At 46.3% G+C, this 21,718-nt stretch overlaps 1 long non-coding RNA gene across 1 annotated transcript in view; it reads left to right on the top strand.

Moving 5' to 3' along the window:
* The window catches only part of LOC101907140 (uncharacterized), a 104,680-nt gene extending 102,029 nt beyond the window's left edge, over nucleotides 1-2,651 (top strand). Inside the window, exon 6 of the long non-coding RNA XR_003036930.2 lies at nucleotides 1,722-2,651. This is a non-coding gene — a long non-coding RNA (uncharacterized lncRNA). The remainder of the gene's footprint in view (nucleotides 1-1,721) is intronic.
* The last annotated feature ends 19,067 nt before the right edge of the window (nucleotides 2,652-21,718 follow it).

Raw genomic sequence — 21,718 nt, 5'->3', positions numbered from 1 at the left:
ATTTCAAGGAGGAGTGGAATGTTGTTGACATCCTCACTCCTCAAAGATTCCCCTCTCTGCCCTCCTCTCCACAAGAACCTTCACTGCCTGGCACCGCTCTGTTCTGGTCATCAACTGCTGTCGATACGGACCAAGACCCTGAAACACAGGGACTCAAAATAACAATCACTTCACTGTGCTCATGATCTGCAGGAGTGCTGGGGGCGATCCTGCTCCAGCTGGTACTGCGCTGGCGCGCGCTTTGGCCTGGAGGATCCAGGAAGTGTTCGCTCGCGTGTCTGGGGCCTGGGTGAGCACAGGTGGATTCATCTTTCTGTAACTGTGGTCTCCGGCAGAAGAGGCAGACATCTGACATCACAGCTCGGGACCCCAAAAGCACGTGTTCCCAGAGACGGAGAGTGGAAGACATCTCCCTTCAGGCCTGGAAACTAGCAGAGTATCACTTACTCTGCTGCTAATGGTCAAGGCAGTTAAAGGAGGCCGTGAAACTGGATAATTAGGTAATTAGGGTTCTTTCTGCTGCAAATGACAAAAATGCTGTTCAAATTATCTGATACCAAAAAGGGAATTTGTTGCATTATATGACTGCAAAGCTCGAGGTTAGGTTCAAGGGCAACTCGATCCAGTCGCTCAGACGATCATCAATGATTAGGCTCCACCTCTTGCTCTCTTTTTCCTGTGTGTTGGTTTTATCTCTACCAGCCCCACCAAAATGCAGTGGAGGGTTAGTTCTCTAAAGAAAAATCTGGGTACCACCAACAGAGGAAGGCAAGGCATTCTGAAAATGCAAAAGTAATAAATACCGACCATAATCCAGCCCTTGGCTGCGTCTCTCATACCCCAACTCGCCCCTAAACCCAGCTTCACAGGTGCCCTGCCCTCCAGGGTGCTACAGCTCGTGTGCAGCGATAGTCAGCCACCTCATCCTCCAGAGAGACAGCCAAAGTCTGTCCTAGTTGCTGTATCTACGGCAATCCTAGGCTTTCTTGGTGATGTGTATTCCTCTCCGTTAGATCTCACGTGGCTCCTCAGGGTCTGCAGCCTTTGAGTAAATGACACGGTTAACCATCCACCAACATACCCAATAGACACCAGTGGATGAAAGATGGGATGTGTGCTCAGTCGTGTTGGACTGTAGCCCGCCAGGCTCCGCTGTCCATGGGATTTCCCAGGCAAGAATACTGGAGTTGGTTGCCGTTTCCTCCTGTAGGGGATCTTCCCAACCCAGGGATCAAACCTGCATCTCCCGCCTTGACAGGTGGATTCTTTACCACTGAACCATGGGAGTAGCTAAAAATTGCTACTAAAACATTCACTTGAAAAAGGGAAAGAAAAAACGATGGTCGTTAACCCTGGGCGTTCACCATATCCTGTTGGAGGGGGATAGAAAAGCTAGCTTCCTGCTCTGGCAATGGGATGAACTCCTTGACCAGAAGCTGCCTTTGGTTCTGATCTCCTTGATGCCCTCCAGAAACACAGGAGAGATGGACCTTTGGGTGAATTGCTCTGCTGGGAATGCAGTTCTTTAGTAGCTGGTTTCCCGTTGGTGTAAGTGTGTTCATAAGAAATGCACTCATCAGCAAGGAACAGAATGCCTGGCTAACAGTGGCTTAAACAAGCATGTGCTTATTTTTCTCACACAATAATACTTCTAGAGGCAAGCAGGCACCAGGATTAAATCAAGGGTCAATGAACTGTGATTCCTTGGCCTCTCTCCACAGGCGGAGTGCTGCAGCTCTCGCTTACATCAAGGGAAGAAGGCGGAAGGGCTGTTCCAGTGTATCCATCTCCTTCTGTCATGAAAAGCAGAAGCCTTCCCAGAAGCCCTCCTAACTTCCGTTTAGATCTCTTTGGCCAGAAGTGTGTCTCGCGGTCCCTTCCGGGTGGAAGGGAGGTTGTGAAAGCTAGTCCCTTTTGTCCTGTGTTCCCCAAGCAGATCTGAGATTTAGGAGCAAGAAAGGCCTGAAAGCTGCCTTGGGGACTGAGAGCTGGGGTATAAGGGAAGGTAATGCTTTTAAAAAGGAAGTTAGGGATCGATGACGACAAAAGGGGGTGTTGCAGAAACCAAGCACCAGACTCGCAGAGTTGAACTCAGGTTTACTATGCCGGCAGGCCCAGAGGAGTTAACAGTCCAGGCTCTGAGCCCTAAACAAAGGGGTTACAGAGTTTTAATAGACCTACTCTAGTGGGCAACACGAATAGGCTGGTTTAAACTAAGGGGTTTCACGCTCTCAGGAACAGCAGTCAAGACGGGGAGGGGGATGCCTGACCTTCACATGGACAGGCAAGATTAAGCAGGTTTGCAGGGGCTGGGCGGCTGCAAAGAGCAGGACAAGGTGAGTGAGATAAGCTCCAGTTCCTAGTATTGCAAGTCCCCGCTTTCTGAGACTACATGACCTGTGTGATCCGGACTTTTCAAGGAGCAAGCTGAGTTACAGAGGCTGAAAGAGCAGGAGATTATGTAAAATTTTAACTTTTCCTCTTCGGGAGGAAGGGGTACCAGGTGGAGGAAAACAGACCCAATCTGTTTCTTACACTTGTTTATTGCAATTATCCCAATTGCTATTACAATCCCTAATCCACTACTTCTGGCTCTAAAAGTCTTTGTTCTTAAGGGCATACATTAAAAAAAAATTATCTCTGAGTATAAATGTGCTGTGCTTAGTCACTCAGTCATGTCCTACTCTTCGTGACCCCACGGACTGTAGCCCACCAGGCTCCTCTGTCCGTGGAATTCTCCAGGCCAGAATACTGGAGTGGGCTGCCAGTTCCTCCTCCAGGGGATCTTCTGAACCCACAGATCGAACCCAGGTGTCCTGCATTGCAGGTGGATTCTGCACCAGGTGAGTACCAGGGAGCATAACTAAAATGATATAATAAGAATAACATCTCAAAGGAATTCTAGAAGTAAGATCAATGGCAACTTATTTTTAAAATAACACCTTCTTGCGATAACAGATAATGATAACTCGTGGCTTTATCAGTAGTTTTGGGAAGGATGAGAAAGGAGGCTTGACGCGTGCTGACGTGTGTCTTGCCATCCTCCCGTGTCGAGGAGCCGGGGCTACCAACCACTGACACCATCTGAACATCCCCTCCAGCAGCTTTTGAGTCCGAAGGGGCTGGCTGTGTAATCGACATGCCTCCTAAGGCTCAATGGCCCAGAGCCTCTGACGCCCTCTCCCCCACCCCCATCCTGCAGTTAATATCCCGAGGTCCAGGGCTAAGAAGGCTTACGAGAGATTTTCAGATGAGTTGCGTTATTTGCAGGCCGGATTAGTTGGTTAACCTCATGTGAGCGTCCAGGTCCTCTTAGAGTCCCCGGCCAGGGGCCCCCACGTGGTGGTCCCAGGGGGCGCCTTTGGGAGGGTGCAGTCCAGCGCATGAAGTGGGTTGCAGTTCTAGGGCAGAGGAGCCCTGGAAAGGGGCAGAAAGGAGACGCTGCAGTTCTGGGGGCCCCGAGGGGATGAAGTTAATAGAACAGACATCTTCTTGGAAACCAAGTTAATTTCTGAAGCAAAGGCTAAAATAGACTTGGCTCTTTTTTCCTCCCTACCCCGCCCCCACCTAACCTGAAATAATAGTAGAAGAAACGATTAGGGACAGGTCTGCTCTGCACAGCAGAGCAAGCCTGCTTCACAACAACGGCCGGGTCTGTAAAGGAACACGTGGCCACCTCTTCTTCCAGTGGGCTCAGCTAAAAAAAGAAGGCTTCCAGCCGAAGACAGAACCCTTGGCAGTTTCTAGAGCCCATGGCCCTTTAAATCTATCACACCATGGCAAAGGAGGAGAAATCCTTTTTAGGATTCATACTCAGGATTTTCATCTGTTTTCTATTTTTAGTCTTTGGAAGGAAAAAGACAAGAAAGACCTCGTAAACTAAAAGAAGCCATTATCTTTGCTAAAGGAATATCAGCTCTGAGAGAGACAGTACAATTTAGTTTTCTAGGTTGTCGGTTTTTTTTTTTTTATTCCTTTCAAATTAGAGCAGATGAAAACAAGAAGAGTTAGGAAGCTGGGGAAATGGGTCCAGGAAAGAGTCCTGCCAAATCCCACATCAGTCCTGCCCCCGGCTCCTCCAGCCTGGACCGTGCGTCCCCTCGGTGACCCCTCTCTGTGACCCGTCCCCGACAGCTCTGCTGGCGTTCTCTCTCTGCACTTGGTCCTCATCACGCTGTTCCTCTGCTTAAAAGCCTCACTGAACGCCACACTGTCTTCAGAAGAAAACGCAGACTTTCAAGCAACGCTGCACGGGCCCTCCCGCTCTGCCCTGGTCCAGCCCGCCTCTCCTGCTCTTTCTCTCTTTCTTTAAACTGGAGCGTAATTGCTTTAGAATGTCGCGTTCATTTCCACGGTACAACAGGAATCAGCCATCGCCTCTGTCGTTCGCATCCAGTTGCCCTTGCCGGGCACAGTGCCTATTATCCATGCGGTTGCGTTTGTCCAGCGAACGCTAACTAGCCTGACCCGTCGCCGGCCCTGCCCCTGACGTTCGTTTCCACCTCCCCGGGCTTTATGCGTCCAAGCCGTCCCTCTTGTCGGGAACTGCCCTCCCCGCTCCCTTCGCTTGGGAAACGGATGCTTGTTTCTGAGCCTCCGACTCAAACGTGGCCTCTTTTCTTTCACTTCTCTTGACACGCCTTCTACCCGCCCACACACCCCAGGCAGAAGTATTCGGGTTACCACCCTCTTCCACGCCGTCCTCTGCTGCCGCAGTTCCTGCGCTGTGTATTCCAACAGTCTGATTTGCCATAAAAAGATAATTGGGTTCCAAAGAAAATTTATTTTATCAAAACTGAATTTTAAAACCCGTTGATGGGGTAAGAGATAAAAGGGAGTGAGGTTAGGATATTCAAGGCTCACTATATCAAAGTTAGTGCTCCTGCAGGATTTTCAATAATGAGGGTTCAGTTCAGTTCAGTGGCTCAGTCGTGTCTGACTCTTGGTGACCCTGTGGACTGCAGCACGCCAGGCCTCGCTGTCCATCACCAACTCCCGGAGTCCACCCAAACCTATGTCCATTGAGTCGGTGATGCCATCCAACCATCTCATTCTCTAGCGTCCCCTTCTCCTGCCTCCAATCTTTCCCAGCATCAGGCTCTTTTCCAATGAGTCAGTCAGTTCTTCGCAGCAGGTGGCCAAAGTATTGGAGTTTCAGCTTCAGCATCAGTCCTTCCCATGAATATTCAGGACTGCTTTCCTTTACGTGCTTTATGGCTATTGGGCTTCTCTGGTGGCTCAGATGGTAAAGAATACTGCCTGCAATGCAGGAGACCTGGGTTCAGTCCCTGGGTTGGGAAGATCCCCTGGAGAAGGAAACAGTTACCCACTGCAATATTTTTGTCTGGAGAATCCCCATGGACAGAGGAGCCTGACAGGGCTACAGTCCATGGGATTGCAAAGAGTCAGACACGACTGAAGCATGTTGGATACAACTTAGTACAGCACAACACCCATAGCTATCAGACTATTGAATTGCAAGCTGAAATATCGAATTGCTTGCTCAAGAGAGACAAGAATGAGTCCAAACATCTCGTTGGCCTTGTAAGCCACACACCCATGAGTCTCCCCAACTTCAATCATTTTGGCCTTGATCTTGCAACTTTTCTGGCATCAAAATTCTAACACATGGTAAACAAAAGAACCCAAGCATGAACAGGTGTACAAAGGAAAAGGGGCTCACTTGGCTGTGTATCCCAGCACTGAGTTCCTGGCACCTGTCACCCTACTTGTCAAGGACTAATGCCCATCGAATAGCCTGTTGCTATCAACGGCAATCAGGGTAATGCAAATTGTGTGGCTTAATTCACTGACCTTCTGGTTAATATCCAGTTCAATTATGAAAACTCTCTCTGTAGGGAAAGACCTCTGATTCCTAATCTATTACCTTCCTTCTACACGGGAGGACACCAAAGCAGAGATGGTGTCCAGCTCAACTTTGTCAGCCCATTGTTGCTGATTTGATAACAACATCCCGGAAGATCCAGACAGTTAGTTTTATTCTTGACTTTATATAGAATTTGCTTAGTGCCTAGACTTTTTTAGCATAAGTTAGATGCATTTCCATCCCTGTGTCCCAGAATCCAAACTCCTGTATTCTGATTACCAGATTTTGTCATGAGTAAAGAGTGAGTTTAATAAACAGCTTCCTGGGACTGCAAGGAGATCAAGCCAGTCCATCCTAAAGGAAATCAACCCTGAATATTCACTGGAAGGACTGATGCTAAAGCTGAAGCTCCAATATTTTGGCCACCTGATGCAAGAGCCGAATCATTGGAAAAGACTCTGATGCTGGGAAGGACTGAAGGCAAGAGGAAAAGGGGACGACAGAGGATGAGATGGTTGGATGGCATCACTGATTCAACGGACGTGAGGTTGAGCAAGTTGGTGATGGACAGGGCAGCCTGGAGTGCTGCCGTCCATGGGGTCACAAAGAGTCGGACACGACTTAGCGACTAAACAACGACAATCCTTCTATAATACAACGTTCATATTTGTTGAGACTATACTAAACTCTCTACATGAATTAGCTCATCTATTCCTCCCAACAGCCCTGTAACATAGGTAATATTACTGACCCATTGTACAGAAGGGTAAACTGAAGCTTAGAGGTCAATTATTTGTCCTATGGACAAATAAGTGGAAAATAATGACATAAGATAGCCACTCTAAAATAAGTATTCTGATTTTGAGTAGATCCCCTCAAACTTTAGTTTCTTCATAGCTTTCCACTCCAAATAGAAAGTCATTTCAAGGACTTCTCTGGAAGTCCAGTGGTTAAGACTCTGCACTCCCACTGCAGGGGGTTTGGATTTGATCCCTGGTCAAGGAAACTAAGATCCCCTGAGCTGTGCCGTGAGGCCAAAAAAAAAAAAGGAGAAGGTCATTTCATTTGTTTGCATACTCATATATCTTGCAATTAGTTTATCCTGCAGAATTTAACTGCCTAAAATTATGTATTCATCATGTATTTAATGAGTGTTTTGTTTGTATGGTGTGGTAAGTCACTTCAGTAGTGTCCCAGTCTTTGTGACCCTACGGGCTATAGCCCGCCAGGCTCCTCTGTCCATGGGATTCTCCAGGCAAGAATACTGGAGTAGGTTGCCACACCCTCCTCCAGGAGATCTTCCCACCTCTCCTGGGGCTCCTGCACTGCAGGCAGATTTTTTACCTCTGAGCCACAGAGGAAGCCTTTTTATGGCTGAAGTGAAGTGAAAGTCACTCAGTCGTGTCTGATTCTGCAACCCATGGACTGTCCATGGGATTCTCCAGGCCAAAATACTGGAGTGGGTAGCCTATCCCTTCTCCAGGGGATCTTCCCGACCTGGGAATCAAACAGGGGTCTCCTGCATTGCAGGCTACCAACTGAGCTATCAGGGAAGCCCTTTTTATGACTGAGGGGGTCCAAATTTGAACATTCTTAAGCTAAAATGACCATAGCTGTTTTCTGTAGCAGAAAACAGAGACCCTCAATTACTCATTTTCCTAGTGTCGTGTGGAATCAAAGGTGTTTTCCATGCAAAGTCTTGTCCCTATCCAGGGGCACCCACTTACAGGGGGATGTGAGGAGGTGGAAGTGCTCCACGTTTACCAAAGGCACCAGGTCTGCCCCACGAGGCTGAGTGGGGCTCGCCATTTAACTCATCCCATAGTATACGTCAGCCAGGGCTCATCAGGCACACCCTTAAACTCCCTGCTGCCTGATTCATATCAAAAGCCTAGTCTGTGTAAATAATATTGATAAAAGATGTCTTAAAGAAGTACTGTGCAATTGTCTTTCAGATTGCAGTTCAGTTCAGTTCAGTCGCTCAGTCGTGTCTGACTCTTTGCGACCCCGTGAATCGCAGCACGCCAGGCCTCCCTGTCCATCACCAACTCCTGGAGTTCACCCAAACTCATGGCCATCGAGTCGGTGATGCCATCCAGCCATCTCATCCTCTGTCGTCCCCTTCTCCTCCTGCCCCCAATCCCTCCCAGCATCAGAGTCTTTTCCAGTGAGTCTGAGGTGGCCAAAGTATTAGAGTTTCAGCTTTAGCATCAGTCCTTCCAAAGAACACCCAGGACTGATCTCCTTTAGAATGGACTGGTTGGATCTCCTTGCAGTCTAAGGGACTCTCAAGAGTCTTCTCCAATACCACAGTTCAAAAGCACCAATTCTTCGGTGCTCAGCTTTCTTTATAGTCCAAATTTCACATCCATACATGACCACTGGAAAAACCATAGCCTGACTAGACGAACCTTTGTTGGCAAAGTAATGTCTCTGCTTTTGAATATGATATCTAGGTTGGTCATAACTTTCCTTCCAAGGAGTAAGCGTCTTTTAATTTCGTGGCTGCAGTCACCGTCTGCAGTGATTTGGGAGCTTAAAAAAATAAAGTCTGACAGTGTTTCCACTGTTTCCCCATCTGTTTCCCATGAAGTGATGGGACCAGATGCCATGATCTTCATTTTCTGAATGTTGAGCTTTAAGCCAACTTTTTCACTCTCCTCTTTCACTTTCATCAGGAGGCTTTTTAGTTCCTCTTCACTTTCTGCCATAAGGGTGGTGTCATCTGCATATCTGAGGTTATTGATATTTCTCCCTGAAATCTTGATTCCAGCTTGTGCTTCTTCCAGCCAGCGTTTCTTATGATGTACTCTGCATATAAGTTAAATAAGCAGGGTGACAATATACAGCCTCGACGTATTCCTTTTCCTATTTGGACCCAGTCTGTTGTTCCATGTCCAGTTCTAACTGTTGCTTCCTGACCTGATAACAGATTTCTCAAGAGGCAGGTCAGGTGGTCTGGTATTCCCATCTCTTTCAGAATTTTCCACAGTTTATGGTGATCCACACAGTCAAAGGCTTTGGCATAGTCAATAAAGTAGAAATGTTCCAGTTCCAGATGTTTTTCTGGAACTCTCTTGCTTTTTCCATGATCCAGCGGATGTTGGCAATTTGATCTCTGGTTCCTCTGCCTTTTCTAAAACCGGCTTGAACATCAGGAAGTTCACGGTTCACATATTGCTGAAGCCTGGCTTGGAGAATTTTGAGCATTACTTTACTAGCGTGTGAGATGAGTGCAATTGTGTGGTAGTTTGAGCATTCTTTGGCATTGCCTTTCTTTGGGATTGGAATGAAAACTGACCTTTTCCAGTCCTGTGGCCGCTGCTGAGTCTTCCAGTTAAGGTACCTTAAATCAATTTGGAATGAGGAATCACATGGAATTAATTAATTATGGTGATTTCCAATAAGGCATTTAATCCCTTTGTACCTAGGTTTTCCCACTGGTACCATGAAGTGGTTGGCCTGAGTGACCTCAAAGAATTTTCCAATGCTAACATTTCAAGCATTCTCTCCCCTACCCGTACCTCTGCGAAAATCTCATCACAAGTTATCCAAAACAGTGGAAGATCCAAGTGTTATTTCTGGCCTGAGCAAGCTGGTGGGTGGTAGGACTGTTCACTGAACAGGAACCTGGGAAGGAGCAGGTTGGTGGGGGACACAATCGCTGAGACAGTTCATGTGCCTCTGTGCCCGTTCCCCAGCCCCCAGCAGTTCAGGCCCTTGAAGGGAGTGAGCATAACGTGCTTGTCTTTGAACCGCCACAGCACCCAGCCCAGAGCCACGTCAGCCCTTGCCGGCTGAACAGCCACTCTTCAGCTGAGATCTCGGTGGTGTCAGAGTGGGTAGAGAAGGTATGAATGGAGACTTTGAGCTGGCTTTGTCCCCAAGGGGAAGGTGGTGGCTCATGGTACAAAAACCCAGGAAAAGCCGGGGTGGGGCTGGGGTTATACGGGACAGCTAGAGCCAGCAGTCAAGGCTGCCGAGGGTCCCTGCCGCACCTGCCCGGTTCCCGCTTCTCTTGGCGTTAGCTTTGCTCACTGTCATCACTGTTTGTAGTCTTCCTAACACTTCACACGCTCACCGATCATCTGACTCGTGTACTTGTTTATTGCCTGCCTCCCTATCCCGCCTGGCAGTCGTGGAAACTCCACAAAGAGAGAATTACATCTGTCTTGCTCACTGCACTTTCCTAGCATCCAAAATAGTGCCTCTCTCTGAATGGAGGACTTGGTGTTAAAAAAAAAAAATTGTGAATGAATAGATGAGTGAATGGCTCCTTCAGGCCATGGGCAAGGACTCCGTCTCAATGTGGCCGCCTCTGAGTCCAATCACTGCGTCCAGGGCACTATAATTGGCTCATCTTGAGTCATGCCCTCGTGTCTGGCTGTTGAGAGGAGTAACAGGACCAGAACTGGGGCAGAAAGAGAGCTACAAGCAAAGAGGAGAGCGCTGGCCACACTGAGATGTCACAGGAGTCTCCGACTCTGCTGCAGGTCAGGTGCTCTGTACCCAGTGCTCTCCTTGGAAATGTGTGGGCTTTGTCCCCTGCCACTCCCTGGCTTCTGAGTTTCAGTGATTTGTTATAATCATAACACACGAGGAGGGCATGGCAACCCACTCCAGGATCCTTGCCTGGAGAGTCCCCACAGACAGAGGAGCCTGGCGGGCTACAGTCCTCGGGGTCGCAAAGAGTCAGACACGACTGAGTGACTAAGCACATAAGACATGTGCTCTGGGTAATCTATTGAAACCTTGAACACAGCGACAATATTCTCCAAATTAACATTCAAATGCATAATCTGATAAACACGGGCCAACAGGACGCAACCTCTAAACTAGGTCTGTTCCCAAAATGTCGCGCTGGCTGCTGGCAGCTCCTGTGCGTCCATGCAGGTGAGCCGGAGAGCCGTCAGCACTGGAGCCTTGACCCCACAAACGGCATTCACACAGGGAAAGCTGGCAGGACCTCACCCACCTCCTTTCCAGGCTTGCCTGCCTCTTGTATCCAGGAGTGAGTCCAATTTCCCTTAACCGTTTGGAAAAATGGCAAATTATAGGGAACAAATGTTCCTTCCAGCAGCAGGAGAGACACCTGCCTAATGAATCAGCAGTCACACAGATGGTGAGATGGGGAAAGCAAGCCGGAGTCGGCTTGTCCTGACAGGCAGCCAGCGCCAGAGCCCCTTCTCCCGTCTCTAATCCTGCTGGGCTGGACCACATGGCTCTCTGCACAAATGCAGGTCATCTCAAACGCTGTCAGCAAGCTGCTGTTTCTCATCGCCAACATGCTGGAAAGCCTTCAGTGACTGGGAGACATTATTTCCAAGCTGGTGCTTCTCATTTAAAACAGAGAATCCAGAATTTCTAAGCTGCATTTTATACTCAGTGCCGTGATTATCTTTCAATATTGCCCAAACACCACCCCCGTCCCCCAATGTGTACATGCGTGGTGTTAGGGATGGGAATAACAGGAGAGAGAAAAGCAGGGGAGAAAGGTCCTATTTTTTTTAATGTTTAAAGATTTTTTTGACGTGGCCATTTTTTAAAGTCTTTATTGAATTTGCTAGAGTGTTGCTCCTTGGTTTTCCACCACGAGCCATGTGGGGTTCCACTCCCTGATCAGACACCGAAACTGCACCTTCTGAATCGGAAGGTGACATCTCACGCACTGGACCACCAGGGAAATCTCCACAAGGCCCTATTTTCAAAGACATTAATTATAATTTTGCAAAATTATTTTGAAGGTATTTATCCTTTAAAACATACTCAGTTGTAGGAAAATCAAAATGTCTTTATTTATGCCAAGATCTAGAGACACATTTGGCCCTTAATTTGGCTGAGAAAGAAAAATATCTGTTCTACTGATTGAATTTACCATTTTGCAAAAGTACCTCTGTATAATTCATGAAATTTAATCACGATCATGCTGGGATTTATTGCTTCTCATTAATGCTTCCTTTGAAGATGAGTAGAAAGACCTAGGGTTGAGAGGAAAGAAAAATTCTTTCCAAGTACTGTAAGACTTAATTTGGATTTTATTAAATCTCATTAGTTCACTAATACAAAATTTATGACACTTTGGACAGAGAGTCGGCTAGTATTTTTCCTTGGTTTAATCTATGAAAAAGTAATTTTTCTCTGCAGGTGAATGATATCAATAGATCCTATGGGGATATTCTATATTCTTGATAGAATATTCATTAGACACTTTCTTTTACATATAAGTACTATATGCTAATTTCAAGTTTTTTCATTAAAGAAGATGGATGGAGGCTACTACTCGGCAGTAGTTTTCCACTTGGCTTACTACTCCTATTGCTTATTTATTTATACTCTATCCCCTTCCAAGAATTTGAACCAGCCCACAAAAAAGACGGGGCTTCTCGGGTGGTTCAGTGATAAAGAATCCACCTGCCAGTGCAAGAGACTCGGGAAATGCTGGTTCAACCCCCAGGTTGGGAAGATGCCCTAGAGAGGAAATGGCAGCCCATTCCAGTATTCTTGCCTGACGAGTCCACGGACAGAGTTGGACGTGACTGAGTGACTGAGCGACTGAGCGCGCGCACACACACACACACACAATAAAGGACACGTCTCTATAGGCAAAATTAAATTTTTGTCTGATCACTACATCACACAAAGGTTTTAGATTAATCTTTGCTAAACTGAGGGGGATCTGTCTCTTAAAATGAGGTGAATCCGAAATTCATTTTTAAAGGGTTCTGGGAAGCACTGCAAAAAGATCGTGTAGCAATTTTATTTAAAAACCCAAAATAAGAATGCTTCAACAGGAGCTTCCCTGGTAGCCCAGGGGCTAAGAACCTGCCTGCCAGTGCAGGGGACACGGGTTCAGTGCTGGTCTGGGAACTAAGATCCCACACGCCACTGGGCAGCTAAGCCCATGCACCGCAACCACTGAAGCCCCGAAGGTTCTAGAGGCCACGTTCTGCACCACGAGGGGTCACTGCAGTGAGACCCTGCCCGCTGCGGCCAGGGGAGCGCCTGTGCAGCGACGGAGACCCCGTGCAGCCATAACGCATAAATAATAACAACTTTTTCTTAAAGAAGGGTGCTTCAATGAAGCGCGTTTATTTCTAATTCACATAAGCGAAACCTCTTGCTGGGTCAGTCGGAGCCGACCTTCGTGAGCCCTGCTGCCCGGGTGGGTGACTTTCAGGCAGCAGGGATCCGGGCCGGCTTTCTGCTCCCTCACCCCCACGCTGTCTTTGGGGTGCTCCATGGCCTAAGGCTGGGGTGAAGGAGCTGGTAAAGGACAAGGTAGTCTAGCGTGCCGCAGTCCACGGGGTCGCAAAGAGCTGGACGTGACTGAGCGACTGAACAACAAACGATCTAAGGCAGATCCTGCTGTGCCAGGAAAACTACTCGGTCAACAGATGACGAGAGGAAACGCACGAGAAGCCCCTGCAGTGGGTCAGCACCTTTAAGCAGCCTTCCTACAATTCCCGCACAAAACTTACCGTTCCACCTCATTGGCCAAACTTAGTCACGTGGCCACACCTCTCCAATAGGGAACTTGTGTTAATGAAAAAAAAAGGAAGAGAACGGATATGGAGTTGAACCAACCAGTCTCGGCCATGAATAGCCAGACATCCTTCTAAGCAGCTTAACTGCGGTATAATCAGAGGTGGAGAACTAGAAAATGAGGAGGAAGAAAAGTAGAAGTGATGCAGTTACTGTAATTCCATCGCAGCTTTAACACTGAGCTTCTTGATAGCCAGTAAAATAAGGAAACAATTATTTTTACTAAAGAAGCAAAGGTATCAGTTGCTCAGTAGAAGCGCAATGCATCCCAGAACTGAATTCTATAATGTTTCTCTCACTGGCTCCACATAAAACCATAATAGCCACAGGTTCTGCATTTTAAAAATTATTCGCATTATTAACTATTCTATCGCACAGTTTTCCATGCAGATAATCACCCATGCAAGTCCAATTTCTGTTTTTAAACATGGTCACCATGGGTATCGGAAAGAGTGAAAGACATAACTGAATATTCTTGGCAAGTTTTGCAGAGAACGTGAAAAGGGATTTTGTGGGAATCGGTAGAAGGAAAGAACCAGAAATACCAGAGCAGTGTCATTGCCATCATGATCAAGTCCTAGAAGTCTGACTCAGCCTAACTGACATACTGGGGAAGGCCCTGGCACCCCACTCCAGTATTCTTGCCTGGAAAATCCCATGGATGGAGGAGCCTGGTGAGCTGCAGTCCATGGGGTCGCATAGAGTCGGACACAACTGAGTGACTTAGCAGCAGCAGCAACTGACACACGTGTGAGACAGAGACGGGGACCAGCAACAAGTGGCAGGATTGTCACCGAGGCTGAGAGCGCCTTCACTGGCATCCTCTGCGCTTTCTTAGTTAAGATGTTTGGGAAGCCGAATCTTCGTCCAGAGCCACGCTTTTTTTTCAAATTTACTCTCTACTGAAGTAGAGCTGAGTTACAATGTTGTGTTAGTTGTTGCTCTACAGTAAAGTGACTCATTTCTACACACACACACACACACACATCGTTTTTCACGTTCACTTCCACGGTGGTTTATCCCAGGATATTGAACATAGCGTTTCCTGCGCTATTATACGGTAGGACCATGCTGTTTATCCACTTTATGTGTACCGGTTTGCATCTACTAATCCCAAACTCCCAATAAAACCCTCTCCCACCTTCCTCCCCCTTCAGAGCCACACTTTGAATATGTCATGAGAAACCTCTGTCTCATGGATCTGAAATACTCAAAGTCCCTACAATTAGTTCATTCCCGCCATGGGCAGATGCACGTGGAAATCCAAAGACTGCTTGGAAAACAAGGCATTCGGGGACGTTGAATGAGAGACGAAACGCTTAATGGCATCAAGGCCACCCAGGACCACATAGAAATGACCATTTTCCCTAGAGATCGGCACGCATAGAAATCTTTTGGCCAAAAGCCCTCTCCCCTAGACAGAGTCTAAATATGCACGATCAACATTTGTCGCTTTGCTCTTCTCTTTTAAGCCCCTGTGGCTGCTCAAACTCCCTTTCGGTCATTGCATTCTTTAATGAAGTTACTATCAGTTAATCAATATAGCTCATGTCTTTCTTAACTGAGAAGATTTTTGTCTTTTGGGGGCGACCTTTGACTTCTTTGCTGTTCATCAAATGTTTCTTTCCAAGATTAACTCTGAGAGGGCATCCAGATTCCTGTAAGGCACTGAACTAACATCCCCAGCACAGGCCTTCAGATGACCTTCCCCAAATGTCAAAAGCATAAAAGTTTAGTGGCTACCATATATCAAGGGTGGTAAAGAACCCGCCTGCCAATGCAGGAGACAAAAGAGATGCATGTTCGATTCCTGGGTCGGGAAGATCCCCTGAAGTAGGAAATGGTAACCTACTCCAGTATTCTTGCCTGGGAAATTCCATGGACAGAGGAACCCGGTGGGCTACAATCCATGGGGTCACAAAGAGCCATACACAACTGAACATATATTGAGAGCTTATTATGTCAAACACTGATACAGGCAGTTTTTCTTGCAGTTTCTTTTTTCTGTGTGTGTGGCTTTCTATTTTTTTAATTAATTTTTATTGGAGTATAGTCAATTTATAATGTTATGCTAATTTTTGCTGCATAGCAAAGTGAATCAGTTATCAGTTCAGTTCAGTTCAGTTCAGTCGCTCAGTCGTGTCTGATTCTCTGCGACCCCGTGGACTGCAGCACACCAGGCCTCCCTGTCCATCACCAACTCCCAGAGTTCACTCACACTCATGTCCATTGAGTTGGTGATGCCATCCAACCATCTCATCCTCTGTCGTCCCCTTCTCCTCCTGCCCTCAATCTTTCCCAGCATCAGGGTCTTTTCCAATGACCCTGGCTCTTCACATCAGGTGGCCAAAATATTGTAGTTTCAGCATCACTCCTTCCAAAGAACACCCAGGACTGATCTCCTTTAGAATGGACTGGTTAGATCTCCTTGCAGTCCAAGGGACTCTCAAGAGTCTTCTCCAACACCACAGTTCAAAAGCATCAGTTCTTCAGCACTCAGCTTTCTTCAAAGTCCACCTCTCACATCCATACATGACCACAGGAAAAACCATAGCCTTGACTGGATGAATCAGTCATACATATATCCACTTTTTTTTAGATTCTATTCCCATGTAGGTCATTACAGAGTATTACCTACAGTTTCTATTTAAATCTATGCAATAAATCTGGTGGAAAATATTATTATTCCATCTCACAATTAAAGAAACTGAAACTTCTGAAGTGAATTCATTTCCTAAGGCTATAATGACAAATTACCAAAAACTAGGTGGCTTAAAACAACAGAAATGTAATTTTTATGGTTCTGGAGGCCAAAATTAAGCTGTTGGTTGGGCCTCGATCTCTCTCAATGTCCTAGGGAAGAGTACATTCTCCTTGTCCCTCCCAGCTTCTGGGGCGGCCGTGTCCTTCCAGCCTCTGCCTCCATCTGCACACCATCTTCTACTCTGGGTCTTCTGTCTTCTGAGGAAACTTGTCATTGGCTTTAGAGTCCATTCAGGTCATCTAAGATGATCTCATTTCCTGATCCTTAATTTAATTACAGCTAAAAACTCAATTTCCAAATAACATCAGATTCTGGAGATCAGGACCCGAATGCATCTTTTGAGGAGGTCACCATTCAATTCACTACAGAATTGTTTTGTTTTGATCCAGAGTACTTAAAGAATGGTTTGGGGCTAGACAAACTGCATGTGGAGTGGGGTGTGAAGGGTAGCACCTACTTTTTAGAATATGAGGCTAGATCCTATGAATCTTAACAATAGATCATACTCAGCCTTAGACAAACCCAACTGTCCAGAGCCCCTGTCTCCAAACTTCAGTATTCTTCCACTGGTAAGATATAAGAGAGGGCAATTTAAAAAGCATTTGTTGCTTATCACAATACTCTGGTACCCAGATAGACTCCTCACTGGCACTGCTTCCTCCTTGGAGAGACTGAGTAGGGACCAGTGTTGAGAATCACATCACACAGTTTAAGCTAAAGAAAGGTATGTAGGAAGCAGCTCTTGGAATAGTGGGATTGAGGCTAGAATTTGCTCTGTTTCATTTGCTGTTGTCATTCAGTTGCTAAGACATGTCCGACTCTTTGCAACACCATGGACTGCAGCACACCACGCTTCCCTGTCCTTCACTGTCTCCTGGAGTTTGCTCATGTGCACTGAGTCGTGGTGCTGTCTAACCATCTCATCTCATCTGCTTCATCAGCTCCTGTTATTCTGATCTCTACACCACCACGGACACTATCAGAGGCCGTGTCGCCGAGCCAGGTGGGCCACTAACAGTGTTGCCCCGCAGGTGTGGCAGCTTCTGCGGAGCATTAGCTCCAGTGTGCCTCCAAACATCGCCACCACGAGCCAGGCTCTGTGCTGTGCCTTAGGGGTGCAGGCACGATTCAACCATATTTCCTGCTGCCAAGGTGCTAGCAGAGGACAAGCCGGTGATCAAATAACCCTGCACAGTAAGATACAAAAATTGCACCAATAGACATTTCATCATGGAGTATCACAGAGGCGGGAATGAGTCATTTCCAGCAGAGGCAGGACTCATGGTTTTTTTTCCACAGAGAGGTACTCTGTTCTTTACCCAAAATTATACAGCAGTAGGCAACACAGCTGGAATGGGAGCCCCAGCCTGTCTGACTGCAAAAACATTTCTCGTACCCTCTCCAGGAAGACATTTGTGCAAGGGCAAAATTAATGAGATGGAAGTATGCACCCCAGATGGTCTGAGCTTGTCCAAATTAGAACCCAGACTGCCTTGAGGGGTGGCTGCAGCATTGGTCTGGGTCTCCTTCTCTGAAATATCACCTGTCTCAACTGGATGCAGAAGATGGAAGAAGAAATAGCTAAATATTCTAGTTCTTTTTCAGATGTCCTTGGGTGCTGGTTTGCTGTCTCCCAGGTTGGGAGAAGCAGACAATCAGATGGTCAGACTCTGTTTATTTTCCTTTAAAAAGTATTTTAGTTACACATTTTCTCTTAAAAAAAACTTAATCTTTTACTATTTAGTAGTTTAAACTTCTCTAAATTAATTAATATAACTAGTAAGATAAATTTGCATATTCTTTAGGATGAAGTTTGAGATTCCTCAAAAAGTTCTAGGTTTAGAACTTCCATACCATCCAGCAACTCCTTTTCTGTGTGTTTTTCTAAGGAAAACAAAATCACTAATATGGAAAGATATATGTGTACTCCTTGGTTCATTATAGCATTATTCACGATAGCCAAGGTGTGGAAGCAGCCTACGAGTCCACTGTTAGATGAACGAGTAAAGAAGATGTGAGAGAGATATATATATATATATATATATAATGGTATCATGATGCAATGGACATGAACTTGGACAAACTTCGGGAGATGGTGAGGGTCGAGGAGGCCTGGCATGCTGCAGTCCATGGGGTCGCAGAGTTGGACGTGACTGGGCAACTGAACAACAATAATATACATAAATATGTATATATAATATTCTATTAGATGTGTATACAATAGATATTAGTCATAAAAAAGAGTGAAATCTCACCTTTGTTGACAACATGGATGGGCCTAAGGGTATTGCTAAGTGAAACAAGTCCAGTGGAGGAAGAAATCATATCATTTCACTTACATGTATAAACTAAAAACCAAAATGAATAAATGAGCATAGTGAAACAGAATCTGAGACACAGAAAACAAACAAGTGGTTGCTAGAGGAGAGGCGGGTATGGGGATGAGTGAAGTAGATGAGGAGGATGAAGAGCTACAAACTTCCAGTTATAAAATAAGTGAGTCCCGGGAATGGAATGTACGGCATGGGAAACAGTCAGTGATAATGTAATACCTTCGTATGGTGACAGATGGTGACTAGACACCGTGGCGCTCGCTGTGTGATGTATAGAAACACTGAGTCACTCTGGGGTACGCCAGAAACCAGCATAGCGTCGTAGGTCAATTGTGCCTCAAAAACAAACAAACTCACAGTAAAAGCGATCAGATTTGTGGTTACCACAGGTGGGGAGGGGAAGGAGGGGGAATTGAATAAAGGTGGTCAAAATGCACGAGCTTCTTCCAGGTGTAAGAGAAATAAGTACTAAGCGTATAATGTACAACATGATCAATATAATTAACTCTCCTCTATTTTGTATATGAAAGTTCTTGAGAGTAAATCCTAAAAGTTCTCATCACAAAGAAAAACTTTTTTTTCTCTTCCTTTTATTTTGTATCTGTATTATATGATGGTTGTTCATTAAACTTATTGTGGTAAACATTTCATGATATATGTAAGTCCAATCATTACGCTGTACACCTTAAACAGTTCTGTATGTCAATTATATCTCAATAAAACTGGGAGGAAAAAATGCAAAGGATACAAACACAGACACAATTAACACGATACACTTTCTCTAACACTGAGTCTTCATGCTTAAACATTTTAAATCAAATTTAACTTAAATAAAATTGGATATTTTAAAATGAAAATCAACAAATAAGTTGATGTTCAAAAAAAAAAAAAAAACTGAGCCCTATTCACTATCCCTTTTCAATGATGTAAACCAGTAAGAATTCAAATTCTGTCAATTTCATCACAAGCTCAAAGCAGTAAAGCCTGTAGATGATAACTTGGTATAATTATTATCTGAATGAAAGATTGCTTTGCCTAATATCCTAAATTTGTTTTAGGTCACTCAAATAATAGCTTCCAAGTGATAACAGAGTTAACACTATGGCCTCCCATGAAAAGGCTGAGTGCCCTAAAGGAGTACAGTGAATTTACAGCTTGCTGTGAGTCCAGAGATATGGCGCAGGGCAATTTTGTTTTAATAATGACTCTCTTGATACTGATATTTTCTTTTGCTGCCCTTCTCATCCCAAGATCCCAAGAGGGTTGTGAAAAACCACCCAGGAGCCTTCTCCCAGCTTTGGTTTCCAAAAGTCTGAGGCACTAGCTTGGGGGTGGTTGAAGAGAACCATCATGAACTGAATGTTTATGTCCTACCATCCTACACACTCCCAAATTCATATGTATTGCAACTGTGTGCCCCAGTGTGACAGTAGGCAGAGGGAGGACTTTTGGGAGGTAAACAGGGTTAAATGAGGTCACGATTAGCGCCCTTATGAGTGGGATTAGCGCCTGGTGGTGGGATTAGCGGCCTTATTGGACTGCAAGGAGATCCAACCAGTCCATTCTGAAGGAGATCAGCCCTGGGATTTCTTTGGAAGGAATGATGCTAAAGCTGAAGCTCCAGTACTTTGGCCACCTCATGCGAAGAGTTGACTCATTGGAAGACTCTGATGCTGGGAGGGATTGGGGGCAGGAGGAGAAGGGGACGACAGAGGATGAGATGGCTGGATGGCATCACTGACTCGATGGATGTGAGTCTCAGTGAACTCCAGGAGTTGGTGATGGACAGGGAGGCTTGGTGTGCTGCGATTCATGGGGTCACAAAGAGTCGGACACGACTGAGCGACTGATCTGATCTGATCTGATCTGCAGAGTCGGGAGATAGCTTGCCTCCACGCTTTGCTCTTTTGCCGACTCGGAGACAATGGAAATCTGCAGACTGCAATGCAGGAGAGGATTGTCACAAGGCCCAGCCATGATGGCACCTGACCGTGCACTTCCAGCCTCCAGAACTATGAAAAATGAATATATGTTGCTTGTAAGCCACCCAGCCTACGGTACTTTTGTTGTAGCAGCTTGAAACAATACAGACAAGGGCTCAGCCAATTTTTGCCAGAAAGAAGGTTTTCTCTGAAGACTAAGCAAGTGTTCATTAGACTGTGGTGGAGGGGAAATGGAAGTGGAGTGACAAGGGCCCAGGGGCCAGTAGATTCCTAAACAGGGGCCGCTGCAGCCTGCTCCCTGCTGGAGCCAGAAGACCCCAGAGAGGAGATACCTGATTTGTTAGTCTAGACAGGCACCTGACTGTGCCCCCAACATAGTGGGAGAACCCCCAGACCCAAAACACCTCTGTGGGCACCAACAGGGCACCTTGGTGACACCCTGCACAGACTGATCACTGTGCTGCTGCTGCTGCTAAGTCGCTTCAGTCATATCCGACTCTGTGTGACCCCATAGACGGCAGCCCACCAGGCTCCCCCGTCCCTGGGATTCTCCAGGCAAGAACACTGGAGTGGGTTGCCATTTCCTTCTCCAATGCATGAAAGTGAAGAGTGAAAGTGAAGTTGCTCAGTCGTGTCCAACTCTTAGCAACCCAATGGACTGCAGCCCACCAGGCTCCTCCATCCATGGGATTTTCCAGGCAAGAGTACTGGAGTGGATCACCATTGCCTTCTCCGATTGATCACTGTAGCTCCTCCCAATAAACCTGCATAGATTGCCTTTCCAATGAAGTGGGAGTTTCAGCTGAAGTATTGGCTGGTACTAAATGTGATTGTTTGCTTCAGTTCAGTTCAGTCGCTCAGTCGTGTCCGACTCTGCGACCCCATGAATCACAGCACACCAAGCCTCCCTGTCCATCACCAACTCCTGGAGTTCACCAAGACTCACGTCCATTGAGTCAGTGATGCCATCCTGCCATCTCATCCTGTGTCATCCCCTTCTCCTCCTGCCCCCAATCCCTCCCAGCATCAGAGTCTTTTCCAATGAGTCAACTCTTCGCATGAGGTGGCCAAAGTACTGGAGCTTCAGCTTTAGCATCATTCCTTCCAAACAACACCCAGGGCTGATCTCCTTCAGAATGGACTGGTTGGATCTCCTTGTCGTCCAAGGGACTCTCAAGAGTCTTCTCCAACACCACAGTTCAAAAGCATCAATTCTTCGGCGCTCAGCCTTCTTCACAGTCCAAATCTCACATCCATACACGACCACTGGAAAAACCATAGCCTTGACTAGACGGACCTTTGTTGGCAA

Source organism: Bos taurus, chromosome 10 (genome assembly GCF_002263795.3).
Source record: "Bos taurus isolate L1 Dominette 01449 registration number 42190680 breed Hereford chromosome 10, ARS-UCD2.0, whole genome shotgun sequence".
NCBI classification, from domain to species: Eukaryota; Metazoa; Chordata; class Mammalia; order Artiodactyla; family Bovidae; genus Bos; species Bos taurus.
The sequence above is the reverse complement of the archived record's forward strand: the minus strand, read 5'-3'. Positions and strand labels throughout refer to the sequence as shown.